At 28.1% G+C, this 17,299-nt stretch overlaps 2 pseudogenes; both read left to right on the top strand.

Moving 5' to 3' along the window:
* The first annotated feature begins 830 nt into the window (after positions 1-830).
* LOC117128336 lies at positions 831-6,252 on the top strand (annotated as a pseudogene).
* A 4,105-nt stretch (positions 6,253-10,357) lies between these two features.
* LOC103839926 lies at positions 10,358-16,765 on the top strand (annotated as a pseudogene).
* Positions 16,766-17,299: the final 534 nt, after the last annotated feature.

The following is a 17,299-nucleotide window of genomic DNA, read 5'->3' as shown; positions in this document are numbered from 1 at the left end:
TCTACATTCTTTTTTCTTTTTATTTAGTTTCACCTGATGAGAAGTTTGAATCACAGACTCTTGACATTTTAAAATTTATATTATTTGTTTGTGTAATGGTGCAGAGGTTTCAATGAGACCGGCTTATCGTTCTTCCAAGAAAGTAAAGGACTATGACAAGCTTGAAGCTGAAGTGAAGAAGAAATAGAAGGATGATAAGCTTGAAGGAGACGCTGCTTTGAACAAGTTCTTCCGTGAGATATATTTGAATTCTGATGAAGATATGAGGAGTGCTAGAGCAAATCATTTGTGAGTATCTATCTATCTATATTCCTATTTAGTCTTTCTTCTCTCATGGAGATTACAATGTTTTTGGCATTTTGATTGACTCTTTTGCAGTTTTGCACAATCAACAGGTGGAATCTAATGGGACAGTGTTTTCAATAGACTGGAAAGATGTTGGTGCTACGAAAATCGAGAGCACTCTTCATGATGATGTGGCGCTCAAGACATGGGAAATATGATTTTATATGATGTGTGGGTTTTACCTTAATCTAGATAGAACTCGAAGCCTTGGTCTTAAGGTCTGGTTTCTCTACTTTATAGACTTAAGGTACTTTGTATTTTCCATAACTCATATTGTTTATACGAAACACTGAATTTTTTAATCTAAACGTTCTAATGTATTTTTTGTTCATATGAACATAGTATAAATATTAATATGTAACATCAAATCGTTCATATTAACCACATACATGTAACATAAGTATTTTATAGTTGTAAATTTGTAATTATCAATTTAATATTAATGTTAATGCCCGCACATGCGTGCGGACGGTCCACCTAGTTATACTTAAACGAATGTGACAATCAATATATTATTTATGTATAATATAGGTTTCTACTTATAGTGATGTTATGATCTGGATATTTTCTTCTCTTTACATTTACATTTTCTATTACCAACATCTTGAAAATGAGAAATCAATTTTGGATTTTTCTATTTTCTCTGCTTCTACTAAAGTTCATATACCAAGCACGATGTGAAGCTACAAAACCGGTGACGATGATCCGACCAGAGACCTATTCGAGCTGAAGGTAATACGACGTTCCTGGACGGAAGAACATGGTGCGTGGCTCGACCAAGTGCGTCTCAGGCTGAGCTACAGAGAGCTCTTGATTGGGGATGTGGTATTGGGAGAGTGATTGCTCAGTCATCGAGAAACATGGTGACTGTTACGAGCCGGATACGATATGGTCGCACGCATCTTTTGCGTTTAATGTGTATTATCAGACTAATGGGAACAATCGCATTGCTTGTTACTTCAGTGGAACAGCTACACTCACCAAGATCAACCCTAGTAAGTTTCTTGCACTATGTAGGGTACTAAAATGAATAATCCATTAATTTGTTTTGCCAAAAATATCTCTCTTTATATATAAAAATGTTATGCCATATGTTATATATGGATTTACCCTTGTATACCCTTTTTTTAAAGGAGACACCACTAACATCCTCCACGCATCCCCTGTAACGTCGTCAGTGACAGAAGAGTCAATTGATCGACCTAGTGCGCCGATGACATCAATAATTGATTCAAATTCCATCCAATTGTTATGCCAAAAAGACGCAAAATCCTTCCTGAGTTTACATGATAGAGAATGAAAGGTTTTGCTAAATAAGAAAGCTTCATGAGCCTTCTCCAAATCCAGCTGCAAATATTTGAGACCCACAACGATTCAGAACCAGCAAAAAGGAGCCATATGAGTTTGAGTCCATACACAAAATTTAATTCCATTAAGCAAAGCAGACCCAAAACTCCGCACTCTTTCGGTGAACAAACAGTCTCCCAAGACACTTTTGCCCCCCTTGCGAGTTCAGAGCTTCTGTCCAGAGAAAGGTGGTACAAATCTTTTCTAGTTTTTTCCAAACATTCTTTTGCCAGTGGGACAAATTGCAGACCAAAAATTGATCGTACTAGTAGACGGCTGTTTAAATCTCCTGCAAAAGATAGCTGTTTTGCTGTCAAAGAAGTAACTCGAGATCTGATTTTATCCACTAAAGGTTGATAATCTTGGCTTCACAGCTTATGAGGCATCAGAGGAACTCCGAGATACTTCACAGGAAGAGACCCTTGGACCAAATCAAGTTCAGTCGCCAAAGATGAAGCAGAGTGTTGATCATTCCCGTTCACAAAATACACAAGTTTTCCGCGATTATTTTATGTATGGCGGAGTACGTAATAATAGATGAGATATTTTATATGTTGCTTGCAGGCTACGGAACGTGCTCTTATGATGTGTCCAACTGTCCAAGTAAGAATCCTAATTTCATATTTTTGTTCGTTATGCCTTTTTAAGTATCATTTTGGTCAACTTGTCTCCATCATATGTATGTGGATCGTGTAGAAACACATTACTTTTGGTTAATTTTTAATTAAAGATATAAATGATGGGAGAACATGACATGTTCAACATCCCTTATATAGTGTCCATTTTGGGATTTCTCATATAAATGGAAAGGCCGACAAAAATTCATTAATGTTTCAGTAGAAAGTCCATAGAGGACCTTTGAATTTCTTTTACCAAAGACCATTGTCTTCAATGACTAATCAACTAATTATGAGGTGGAAGTACGACGTGTTTCTTTACAGAATTATTATATGCATATATTTGTGTGTGTGTGTTAATGATGAAAGAATTTTCCAAAAGAAAATATTAGGAGATCTCAGGATTATGAGATCGTTTATAATACTCCCTCCGTTTCATAATACTTATGTTTTGTAATAGTGCACAAAGATTAAAAAAATTATATTTTTCTAGAAAAATATTTTAAACATATAATTTTAAAATCAGTTAACCAACTATAAAATCTAATTGGTTGAACAGTTTCCAATAAAGTTAAAGTTAACATTAAAATCTCAAAATTTTCTTAAAATCTCAAAACTTCATGTAAATTGAAACAAAACAAACTTTCTAAAACATCATCTATTTTAAAACGGAGATAGTATATATTTTTATATAGTTATTAGGAAAGTTAGCATTTGTGTATAAGGAAGGTTTACTATTCTCTAAATGTAAAGATGATAGACAAGTTATTTATTTGTATAAATAAGCATATTGGCTAAGTTAATAGGATGAGAGAAACTATTATACTTTAAAGGTTTCCTCTAAACTTATCATGGTATCAGAATTTTCGATCCTAATCCTGATGGCTTATGGATTTTTATTAATTAATTGTTTTGATTTTTTTAATGAGTGATTTAGGTTTTTATGTTACGACAAGTTTTAAATGTTCTTTTTCCAATTTTATTGAAAACTTGTATTATTATTAAAAAGAAGGGAAAAAAGAAGATGATGAGATACATGGTTTCATACTACAAAGCTGGTTACGTATCAGTGATTGATGACACTATGTGAATCATATGCATGGATCATTGATGGTCCGTCCATATTCGCTAGTATAGTTTTTCTTCAGATCTTTATATGGAGCTATCTATCTACTGCAAATTTGATGGTGGTCCTAAAGATGTTTGAAGATTAATGATTCTGACGCAGAGAAGGAGCTACGCTCGTCGTTCGTAACTGACGCTGTTCGACATGTCACCGGGTCGCTGATTAGAGGGGAAGGGCTTCGATTCGCCATCATGAGCTCTCCAACTTTCGCAAAGTCTTCACCTTTTCAGGCTTTTGAATTCTGATAGATTCGTTTTTTATCTTTCAAGGTTGTTGCTCGTTTCAATGAGCTTGTGACGAAGTTGCTTTTGGAAGGAGCCATTGATGCAATTGAAGCTAATGAGGTTCTACTTAATCAGGTTATATGGGTTCCCGGCAGCTTTGATCTCGGTCACTCGTGAGAAAGGATGCTCTCGGTCTCAAAGCTTCTCTGTTTGGGAATGGCTCTGCGTCTAGGACTGCATTGTCTCCTAAGCTGAGCCAAATTTAATTTTAACATTTACACCAAAAAAAAAGTTAAAAATTTAGTATTTCTTTGTTTTTATTTTTACTAAATATTTATTGTTATCGTCCAGTTGTAAGAATAACTTTCAAAAAGAAAATATTCCTTTTTACAACAAGTACCTTATATTTATGAAAATTTAAAATTTACTTTATTTACTTTTAATTTTTCACGATTTTTATAAAATTATAACTTTGTTTAAATTAAAATTTCCTCAAATATACATTAAATATTAATGTTTTGTTTGTCAACATAGTTAGTCTGATTGAGTGTTTATTTAATTATTATAGGAAGTATTTCACAATATAATTATACATATATCAATATTCTTATTTACTTTGACTAATATATGTAAAGCTGAGTTTGGTTTAACATTTTTGTGTTTTTGATTTATTTTGAGATTTTGTAAGTTATGCTAATTCCTAGAATTTGGTTTAATAACATCACTTTATATTAACAATTATATATTTGTTTATTTAATTATATCATTGTTTATAAATTAATATAATAAAAATTTGTTCAAGATAATAACATATTTACAAGATATTAGTGTTGTTATCCAAAAATAATGTTTATAAATCAATAAAAATTAAAAAATTGAAAGATTCATAAAATAGTATAAATTTAATGTTTAATTTTTTTTTGATCTTTAAACTAATAATATATTTATTAATAAATATTTATTAAATATATTATTAAATAACTATGTCCGCATGTACAGGCAAAACTCCTAGTTGTTAATAAATCATTTCTCTAGGATCCGAATCCAGTAATAAGACTTCCTTTAGATTTAGGTTACGGGTAATTTGGTTCTTTTGTTCTGTTGAATAATTCCAAATATGTGGAAACTTAACATAGTAATAAATGTACATGTTAAGAGATAAATACAAAAAAGAAATCTAGAATAAGAAAATGAAGTTTTCTATTTAGATTATATTTGTGTCTCCATATCCCATATGTGTGTGCTCCTTTTCTTATTTTTCGTTTCTCATCCGTTTCTTTCGTATCTGTATTCCTGAGCGGTTTCCGTGAGAGCTTCGTGTTTGTATACTTGTGCAACGTGAGTTCGAGGTTAAACGACTTCACAGTTTAGGCCAAACATCAAAAATGAGCTTGAACACTTAGAGGAAATAATTAATTGTCCAAAAGTTTGTGTGTTTATGTTTCTTGTTCATCTATTTGTTCTAAAGCTGTGATTCGACGAGGTCACATGTATCAGAGCTACACAGAGCTCTTGATTGAGCATTTGGTATTGGGAGAGTTGATTGCTTAGTCATAGAGCCGGATACTATACGGTCGCACGCATCTTTTGCGTTTAATGAGTTATCAAACCAATGGAACAATCGCATTGCTTGTTACTTCGGTGGAACAGCTACACTCACCAAGATAAACCCTAGTAAGTTTCTTGCACCATCTAGGTTACTAAAATGAATAATCGGCCAATAATATCTCCAATTATATCTATAAATGTTATGCCCTATTTTATATATGGATTTACCCATGTATACTTATTTTCCAAAAGTAAGATAAATGACAAAAGAAATACGTGACTGAATTTGAGTAACCTCTCTAATAACATCTTTTTGATATAACATTTTCTTTTCTGCAATTATTTTATGTATGGGGAGTACAAGATACTAGATGAGATATTTTATATGTTGCTTGCAGGCTACGGAACATGCTTCTATGAATATGATGTATGCAAGTAGGAACCATCCCCTGTATATTAATTCTGAAGCATTACAACATGTTTTCAGAGCCATATGTCATTACTAGGATGATTCTTACAATCTTTAGAAAAATAAGTTGGTCTTTATAAATATATATTATTTTATTTTATTAAATTAACTATCAAATTGATTAGTAATGTAAAAAAGAATATTCTCAATTTTCTTATGAAATAAAACTTACGGAATTACCTAATATGATTAACATATATATGACAATTAATGATTATGAATAATACATATTTGAAAACATTTTTTGTATCATCTCTCTTTTTTGTTTAATTTTATACTATTAATGGAAATTAAACAGTCACATCAAGCATATAATAAACAAATAGATTGTTTTCTTATATGTTATATTTTGAATTTTTTAAAACGACTACATATTACTAAAAATGACAAAAGTCTCACATTGAAAGTTTTGTGATCAATGGTTTATTTTTTTGTTCAATCAAAATACAGATGATCATAAATCGTATGAATATTAAGTCTCATTAATAAATATTCATATTATATATATATATATATATATTAATATCATTAAAATTAAACTACATACTATATAACAATATGTAAAATTCAAAATTTTCATGGAAAATTATTGAGATCTTAATATTTTAATTTTGAAATTTGTACTGATAAATCTCACATTAAAAGTTTTGTAATTAGCGGTTTAAATTTTTGTTACAGTAAACATACAAATGTTAATAAAATCATATGAGTAGGAAGTGTTAATAATAAAAAATTATATTAAAATATACTATATTTATGTCAATATCACTTAATTATAATTAATACCATATAACACAAATAAAATGATTGAGGTATATACTTTTATGTATACAAATTATTTCTTAAATAGGTAGTTTCAAATATGTTATTGGGAAATTGCCACAAATAGCACATTCATAGTACCACTTTTCATGTTTACAGTAACCACTTTTACCCTCACTTTTAATGAAGGATAAAAGACAATTATATCCTTAGGGTTAACTAATATAGACTTAGAGTTTAGAGTTGAGGGGTGGGGTAGGGTTTTTGGAATGCGAAATTTAGAATTCTAATAAATATATAAATAAATATTTTAAAAATATATAAAAAATTTTAAAAATAGTTTCAAAATTAATTTTCGTTTTTCAAAAGAAATTTGAAAATAAATTAAAGAAAAATTCGAAAAAAAATTTCAAATATATTTTTATAAAAGAGTTCGAGTTTGAAAAAGTATAATTCGAAAACATAAAAAAAAATTTACTTTTTTTATTTTTTTATTTAAATAATGATTTATTATATATATAAATAACAAGAGCATAAGAGTTTTTTGCCACTAAATGAAGAATGTATTTTTGAAAATGTCTCCTTAGTGGCGGTAAAAATGAAAAGTGCTACCATGAAAGTGGTAAACATGTAATTTCCCCTATGTTATTTGATCCTGACAGTCCCAAATATTCTTTAAATCGATGTGATTTTTAATATTAGAAGCACTATATATATTATTTTATTCAGATTAAATATTTTAATCTTGATTTTTATTCCTAAAAAGCTTTTAATGAAATATCATGACAAGATTCTAATAATCTCCTTTTGAGTTTGTTCGAAGAATGAGAGATTTGATCATTCGTCTAGTATTTGTTTCTCCCTAATACCCTATCTAGCTATTATAAATGTAAGAATGAAAGATTTTAACTATTTATTATAAGTTTTCTGGTTTATCATTTAATAAATCAAACAGTTCTTAGTTTATACATAGTTTACACATACTATAATGGTAAAATATTATATATAAATATATTTTATCGTATACTCTTAAGTAACTAAACCTAAATCATAGGTTAATAAAATAAATAATTTGTTTTGTTGTTCTAGAATTAGATGATTTTTAAACTGAACTAGTGAATATGTACTAACTACTAGACATACATTTATATTCTGAGTCTGCACTTATATTATATAACAACTTGATATATTAGAATCACTAACCTGTGAATAGAGTTTATATGTATCTGGAGTATAACTAATTTTTACAGATGTCTATCTTTTTAAATTGACACTTATGTAATTCACCGAATTCATAGAAGAAAAAAAAATAAAACTCATATCAGTGAAACATAAACGACAACACAATTTTATAGAGGTAGAAAATGAAATCACATATGGAGACTCAATAGTAAACAAATCCAGAGCCGAAAAGAGGCATTTACTTATTACATAGATGGTGCACCTAATCCTCTTTTGTCATTTTACAATCGATCTTGCCTATACGATTACTTTGATTTGTGTCAGCTGGCAAAACTTAATATCCTTTTGTGCATATGGAGTCCTGAAATAATTAAAATGAACTTTAATACGTTAACTCTTTAACAACAATGATAAATTTAAGAGACCAACATTTGTATTCATCATTTTATAATCGATAAAAATGGTAGTGTTGCAAAATGTTAAAATCATTTGATAAACAAACATTAGTATAAAATGATGGTTATCATCTAGTACTTTCATATTTTTGTTTGTAATGCCTTTTAAGTATCATTAGATTTTGATCCGTGCTTTGCAAGCGCAGAATATTTTATGATGACAAATTCTACTACTAAGTTTTTCGTATTTAAAACATTTTGAAACTAAAATCAGTGTTTTTAAATTCGATCCAAACCCGCGGTCAAATCGGTTAATCCGGTGATTTGATAATTTTCTTTAGGTTTTTAAAAATATCAATATTTAAAAAAATCACTAAAACTAGAGACTAACCGATTGAACCGATGGATGACCGATATGTAATCCAATTTGATTTAAATTGATATAGTTTCATAATTTGTCACCTTTTAATCTAAATTCTAAGGTTCATTGTTTTGTAGTTTTATGAAATTTTGACGTTTCTACAAAATTTTGATGCAGAAAATGATATGTATCAAATAATTAAGAACTATAAATATGTCTTGAACATATTACTCCTTTTTATATAGCCTAATTAATTTTATTATAATTGTTTTGTGTAATTTATCTTGTTAATATTTTGGTTTATCTTATAATAGGTTTAAATTTGTTGTTAACAATTAGTGTTAAGCATTTTCTTTAAATAACACATATATATATACATATATATATTTTTTTTTTTTTTGAACATTTTTCATAATTATTTTTGTTATTATATTTATTGTACAATGTATAACTTTATATATTTTTATGATATGGATATTATTGAATTATTATGTTACTTAAATGATATAACCATTATTTAGGAAATATAATAAATAAAATAATCCGTTAATTTAATTGATTTATTATTGAATTTTTTGTAGTTATTAAACCTGTAAAATAAGTTCTATTTATTTTTGCTGTTTATAAATTATCTGAATTTTTTCTATTATTTAATTTATCTAAATAATTTGAAAGAAAATTGTTAGAATTATAAAAAATATGAGGTCTAATATTTTATATTGCTTGGATAAAAGATTAATTATAGTGTTGTTTGTAAACATGGATAGTAGTATAAAGAAAAACTAGACCCTGACCAGTGCGCCAGCGCGGGTATAAATTTTTGATTTTTGGTTATTTATTTAACTAAATGATGTATTTGTAATATTTGATGTATTATATTCACCAACTAAATATTTTTTTTTGGCATCTTAAACCATCTATTTATGACGAATATTCGATATCATATAAAAAATTGAACAAATAGACGTAATTAGAGAATTGTAGACGATATTTAAAAACAATGGTTATTAATGTAAAATATGAAGAAATATTATATTATGACTTAGTATGGCATAAAAAGATTATAATTTAATTGTACATGTTTAAAGAAAATATAATGATTTTTAAACTTCTATGAAAATTTAACATATAAAAAATGGCGATGAACTAGTCATCAAATTATAAATAATTTCATAATTTTATTAATAATAAATTATTTATAGTCTTTATTTTTTCTTGCATATATTTATTAAATATCCATAACATTAATATGTTAAAAGGCCATATTATGAAAGCCCATGTTGTAAGTTTTTTTCCGGGAAGTGTAACAAAAATAAATTACCTTTAACTCTTTTGTTTTGTTTAAGTTCTGTGTCGGTAAAAGATTAAAAAAAATCTCTATCTTTTTCAATGTTCAATTTGAAGCTTATAATGCGAAACTCATACACAAATATAGGCAATTGGTTGGAATCTCTATATCTTTATATTCTTACAAATTTTAAATTTCTTGTTTCCTCTTCTACAAGCAAATCAATTACCGAAGTAATAGATCAATTGGTTGGAATCAATTATATTCTTATAATTAGTGTAATTATGGTTACAGTTTCTATATTTAATAGGTACATTAAAGATACGACATTAAAGATATTATGTTTTGATTAATAGAAGATATTGGATTTTGAGTTTGTATTTATTGATTTGTTTTTATAAAGCTTAGAAAATCAATAGGATGATTGGTTGGTTGATACATCCTATAAAGAAAACGAAAACTATAGGTGGTTTGAATATTGTACATCGATCGATGCATGATGTAAGTTGACTATATAAAACTTGAGCATGATCATTTCAAACTAAAGTATAGGTAGGTTATATGCATTTGTTATATTGTAGTTAATATATTTTAAATATTATACTAGGTTAAGACCCGCGCCTTGCGCGGAATAAACATTATATATATAAATTATTTTACATATTATATGTTTATAACATATTATGAAATAAATATATATTGAATAATTAAAAAGTCATTATCTATTACTTACATAATTAAATTGGTGCAAACATATAAATAAATTTTATAAATCGAAAAAATATTTTTTCTATTTGATATGATATATAATTAAATTTAAATGATAGTAACATATATATGATATGTTTTATATTAATATTTATTAGATGATGCTTTTCTAAGCTTTATAAATGATAGTAACATATATATGGGATATGTCAAGTGATTCACGTTTTCGTAAAAAATAAAATTCAAGTTCTTTATTGGGCCGTACTCATCCGTAATAATTTACATTAAATATATGATGTATTTTTAGGTTTATTTAATGATATTAAATTTAAATTTGACTAAAGAAAACTCATTAATTTAACTGGAAAAGAGAAACATTATAAAAGGTAGGTTCATTTAATGATATTAAGTTTAAATTTGATTAAGAAAAACTCATTAATTTAACTGGAAAAGACAATCATTAAAATATGTAGGTTAATTATTAACCAAAGATGTAAGGCTTTAACTGGTAACCATTAAAAGAATAAGAGAAATAACAAGGAAAAGAATGAAATGAAAAAATAAGAGGAAAATCTATTTCTTTTCTAATTTTATAAGGAATAATTGTAGTCTTTTATTCTTTAAAAGTTAAAGAATATTAAGGAATCATAAGTAATAAATAAGAATATTGTTTGGAAACATAGATAGTAGTATAATGAAAGGAATATTAGTGATTCAATGTAAGTTTAACTATAAAGTTGAAAGGTGTATTGAATTTAAAAACTTACAAAATAAAAGTTAGGTCCAATATAATATTTCTGTTTTTTGGTCAACTTCTGTCCATCACATGTATGTGTGGATCATGTAGAAACACATGACTTTTGGTTAATTGTTAACCAAAGATGTAAGGCTTTAACTGGTAACCATTAAAAGAATAAGAGAAATAACAAGGAAAAGAATGAAATGAAAAAATAAGAGGAAAATCTATTTCTTTTCTAATTTTATAAGGAATAATTGTAGTCTTTTATTCTTTAAAAGTTAAAGAATATTAAGGAATCATAAGTAATAAATATTCCTTGTAAATGGTGTAAATTGTAAGAAATGGTAAGGAATCAACTATGCTCACTCATTTCTTTGGTTACCATTTAGAGATGAGTTCCATTTTGGGATTGAGGTGATGATGGGAGAATTGACGTGTTCAACATTAGATGAGTTCCATTTTGGGATTTTTTTCACATAAATGGAAAGGCTGTAAAAATGCATTAATGTTTAAGTACAGAATCCATAGGCGACCTTTGAATTTTCTTTTACTAAAGACCATTTTCTTCACTGACAAATCAACTAATTATGACTTATGAGGTAATCTTTAGTCAAAAATCATATGAACAATATTAATGTAGGACAATGACTTCTCAACTATAAATACCTGATGTATATCAAATTGATGACTAAACAAAGACAAATACAGATCATTGTAAAGAACAGAAAACAAACTTGTTTACCAAGATCAAAACGTGCTCAACAATTCACTAATCAAAGGTATTATGTTAATTATCTACTTGTATGGCTCGATTTTGTGAATAATCATGATTTATATTGCAATATAATTTGTAAAATTTTATTTAAAATTCTCTATCTATCATGATGTAATCATACTTAAAAAAACACAAACCTGTTTATCAATACCTTTTAAAAAACACAAACTTTATATACTCTTTTGAATTTGAATTATTTAAAAAAAACACAAACTTCATTTTTAGAGTTTGAAAAATTTAAAAATAATTTAAACAGCTCATCTCCCGCAAAGATCCGAACCAAACACGAATAAAAATTTATAAATACTTAAATGAGATTGAAATCTTTAATCTCAAAAACCCAAAACCTAAATAGACCCGAACTGAATAATAATGGGTACCGACCGCCCACCCCTAATTTTGAAATAGAATACCATGCTAACAACTATTCTGGATTTGGTGATATTTTTGTGTAAGGTGTAATTCAAGACCATTATTTGGTAAAAGCTGATGGAGAATAACAAAATTAGAGATGCACAACCTAAATTTCAAGGTATAAGTTAAAAAAGGAACTCAAATTTAACTTTTGATTTATTAGGAATATTTACTCATAAAAATATTTTTTTATTCATTTAGGAACTGATGGAACCAATAGATATATGTATAATCAGTTATGGAAGTTATGTGCTGGATCTTTGTTTGATCTTCCAATAATTGGAGAAGAAGTTTATTATTTTCCTCAAGGGCACATAGAGCAGGCACATGTTTTTCTATGAATAATTTCACATTAATTCTCATATTTTGTTATTCAATAAACTTTTCTACAATCTTATGACATTATCAGCTTGTAGCATCAGAAAATGACAACCTGTGCCAATTTAAACCAATTTTTGATATTTCTTCAAAAATTCGTTGTAATGTTATTAGCATCAAGCTTAAGGTATGTATCTTTGGTATTTGATGTTTCTCTTTAGGAAATACACATGAGATTAATTGGCTTACAATTGTACATATTATGGTTTTGACATGTTTTATGCATGAATTTAGGTGGATACCAATACAGATGAAGTTTATGCAAAAGTTTCGTTGTCGCCATTTTCACCTGTACGTGGAAATTTTAAAATTTTATTTAAGAACTAATAGTACCTCTTTTTATAATATCTGTAAATAAATTTATGAATTTAATTATTAGGAATTTGAAGTCTCTATTCCTAATGGCAACAACGAACAAAACATTAACTATTTTACCAAGGTGTTAACTGCTTCGGATGCCAGCACACATGGTGGTTTTTCTTTATTTAAAAAAGATGCCATTGAATGTCTTCCTCTATTGGTATTTTCATTTAATAAATACACCAAATAAATCCATAATTGACTTATATTGTAAATTTTTATATGATCCTTTGTATTAAACGTTTTTTTAGGATATGTCACAGCAAGCACCGAGTCAGTGGATAGTTGCTAAAGATCTCCATGATCATGTTTGGAAATTTAAACACACTTTTAGAGGTAGCTACGTTTTCTATATCAAAATCGTTTGGTAGTAACTAATAATCTTTATACACAACTAATAATCTTTATTTATGTATAAATTATCAATTAGGTACACCACAAAGACATCTTTTCACATCTGGTTGGAAACAGTTTGTAAGAAAAAAAAGTTTGGCCGTTGGAGACTCTGTTGTATTCCTTAGGTATATACATTTGTCATTTTGCATCTCTTTTGTTTCTTAATTTTTTTTGTATTTTAAATATTTTTTGTTTTAGAGGGGAGAATGGGGAATCACAAATCGGAATCAGAAAAGCAGCGCCTCAACAAAGCAACATATCATCATCAGTAATTTCGAAAGAGAGTATGCATTATGGTTTAGTTGCTACTGCATCGAATGCTATTAACTCCAAATGTATGTTCGACGTGTTTTATAGGCCAAAGTAAGGAAAATACTTTATTACTCTACTTAAACATCATGAGAATATTTTATTTTTAAAAAGCATATTTTAATTTATTCTTGATATGATGATATTAGGTCGAGCAAATTCATTGTCAACTGCAAAAAGTTATAGATGCAGTGAACATGAAGTTCAATACAGGTTCAAGGTTTACTATGAAGTTTGAAGGACGTGATTTTAATGAAATAATGTAAATATTTGACTCTCATATAATTTTTTTTTTCCAAATATGATTACTTACAAATTTTGTTTATACTGCAAAGATGTTCTGGGACAATAGTAAAAGTGGAAGATTTCTCCATTTATTGGAAGGATTCAGAATGGCGAAACCTACAAGTAAAACTTATTCATAACTAATTTTTGTTATATTATTTTAGACTATGATTTCAAAATAATAATAAGTAAAATCCACTAACTTATTTTTATAGGTTCAGTGGGATGAAGCTGCAACAATTTCAAGACCTAATAAGGTCTCTCCATGGGAAATCGAGCCTTTAATTCGAAAAACAAACGCCAACGCGAAATTAACGAAATTGGTAAGAAAATACTTTTAAATAATTTATGCTTCTTTGTGTATCCATTATCATCATATTTCTATATATAAGTTCAAATATGATAATTCATATGTTGACTCAAAGCCAATAAATTGGAGAATCAAGTATAAAATCTTCGACAAGTCTTCCTCAACTTATTTATCAGAATGAAACTAATGATTCAAAAATTCATCTGGTTGGCTAGTGAGCTATGCAGGTCTTGCTATGTCCAAACCATATTACAATGACCAAATGGTCCAGTCAACAAAAGAAAATTCAACCACCAATGCATCTAGTAGCTTCAGATTGTTTGGAGTTGATCTAACGGCTTCTACCAAAGCAAGAGATGTTTTGGAACCACTTGAATCATACCAAAAGAGTAAAATTTCTGAAATCTTTGATGAAGAAAAGCTTGATCAAATTCAAGCAGTGACATCACTAACAGAAATCCAAACGAAGAAAATAAGGTGTACTACAAGTAGTACCAAGGTATGACTAAGAGCATCTTCTACTTATTCTTTACTTTTTAGTCAATTCTAAAATTATTAATTATTAATAACTAGAACATGATAAGACATAGGCTTTGTAAAATTATTCATGTTCTTTTTAAGAAAAGACTAGATTTTATATATGGTTGCACACATAGTTTTATTCTAATACAGTAGATTTGATATTGATAAGAAACTTGAATAACTTTTTAACCAGATTGAGATGACTATATTTAATTCACAAACACTTGATATGTTTATTGACCAGGTTCACATGGAAGGTGTTGTTAGAACTGTTGATTTAACTGATTTTGATGGATACAATCACATGATCCTTGAACTAGAAAAACTCTTTAATATCGAAGGCAAGTTGCATATGCACAGTCAATGGAAACTAACCTTTAAAGTTCATGAAGGAGATATGATGCTTGTTGGAGACGATTCATGGCTGTAAGTTTCCTCTTTCTTCTTCTCTCAATTTATTCTTCTTCTCTCAATGTTTGGGAAAATAAGAAACTTAATGTGTTTTTGATTCTGTGTAGGAAATTTTGCAACACCGTGAAGGAAATATTCATATGTTCAAAATAAGATGCCATAAAATGAAATTTGAGAACCAATTCTCTAAAGGTGACTCAGCATTTACAAAAATAATTTCACCGTCCGATGTCGAGACAGTCAAAAAGGGGGTTTTGTTACTTTTAATGCGTTTTTATATAATACTAGGGTTTGATCTCTGTTCACCCAGATATTTTACTTTTATTTAACATTTGTGTTTAACTTGAAGAGTTTGGTTTTATATTATGTGTGATATTTATTATTGTGATTGCTCTTCTTTACTTTTATCAACTCTTTTCATTGAACTTATTTGTTATAAGGAGATTAAGACTCAGTTTTGTTGTGTTTACTAAATTGCCTTATACAATTACTGAGATAGTTTGAATGGGACTATGTTCTGTTTTTATTTTGGCGATAGAACTTTTAATCATTTTCTTATTTTAAATCATCTAGTTTCATGTCTGCTCTTATTTGTTTTTGGTAAGTTGTTTTATATTGCATTCTTTCGAATTGTGCAACTATATATTTTTATTTCCATATCAATATTGGAATTATGGTTGAGTTTTTTAAAAAAAAATTATGTATGTTACCTTACAATTTATTTCTATACAATAACTGTTGATCTCTTATTTCTGTCATGTAAACAAACTTTTAGTTTGTTTGTAGTACTAACATATGGTTATTAACATTTACCAACTAAGCTAATGGAGATTTTAGTCAAAAATAGTTGAAATATTACATATTATTTTCAAGGCTGGAAGCACATGCTACCCCAGCTTCTATCCAGGGCCGACACTGCTTACATCGTGATGAAAATCTTGTGTAGGTTTATTCTCTATTAATCTATGTAATTGTTAATAAATCATTTCTCTAAGATTCGAATCCAAAATATTGAAACGTAAAAAAAATTAATGACTTCATAACTACTGGAGTAAAAAGACTTCCAGTAGATATAGGTTGCGGATACTGAAACTAGAAATGTTCAACGTAATTTGGTTCTCCCATGTGATTGAGGCCATCTGATTGAGAGACTGGTTAGATAAAAACTGTTATCTTTGGTACAGTCAATGAACTTAATCGATTTTTTTTTCTTGATCTGAGTAGGAACAAGATCGAAGATATTTCTAAATACATGAACATTTAAGTGGAAGAGTTGTGTAAGAGAGTTGACGTGCTCACCAGGCTTCACTATGCCTCATCAAAATCAATGCCATAAGCTCTGTTCTTTTTTTTTTTTAATTTATGCTTTCTTGAGTTTAAAGTCTTTTGATTTGTTAGCATCATCTTCTGAATGGATTTAGGTATTGGCTTTTGTAATAACTTGGCTATGTTGTTTTGTTTCTTAATCAAACCGACTCTGTTTTTAGTCCTTTACATAGAGAATCATGAAGATATAAAACATAATTGTGAATATTTTTATTGAGATATGTATATATTTAGTTAAGAAATCTAGGTTTAACGTTTACATTCTTATCTTCCTATATAAGTTGTACATGTATAAGCTTTATCATTATGAGAGTCAATATACAATTCTTCCAATCTTATACTCTCATCATTCTCTACACTTTAGATTGAAAAAATTGTGAATCACTTTGTCGAAATATATTTAGTCTTAAATGTGTGTTGTGTATTGTATGCCTTTCCTATGTGAAATTATTATGTTTATAATTAAACATATACTATTTGCAGAGAATTATTTGCTTGTGAGTTGTGAACGCCTCTCCTCAACTTTCAGTATTCGTTATACAATAAATGAAGAGTTATTCTTGGGTTCACCCCCTAGGGTTTACCCTCTAGGTTCACCAACCAATAGGATTTCATTATTTCAAATTCGATATCTTTTAAAAAAGAAAACAAAATATTGTCAAGTTATTATGTTTTTAAATAAAAAGGTTAAAAAAAATAGTT

The sequence above is a fragment of the Brassica rapa genome, chromosome A09 (assembly GCF_000309985.2).
Source record: "Brassica rapa cultivar Chiifu-401-42 chromosome A09, CAAS_Brap_v3.01, whole genome shotgun sequence".
NCBI lineage: Eukaryota > Viridiplantae > Streptophyta > Magnoliopsida > Brassicales > Brassicaceae > Brassica > Brassica rapa.
This window is presented reverse-complemented; position numbering and strand designations above follow the sequence as displayed.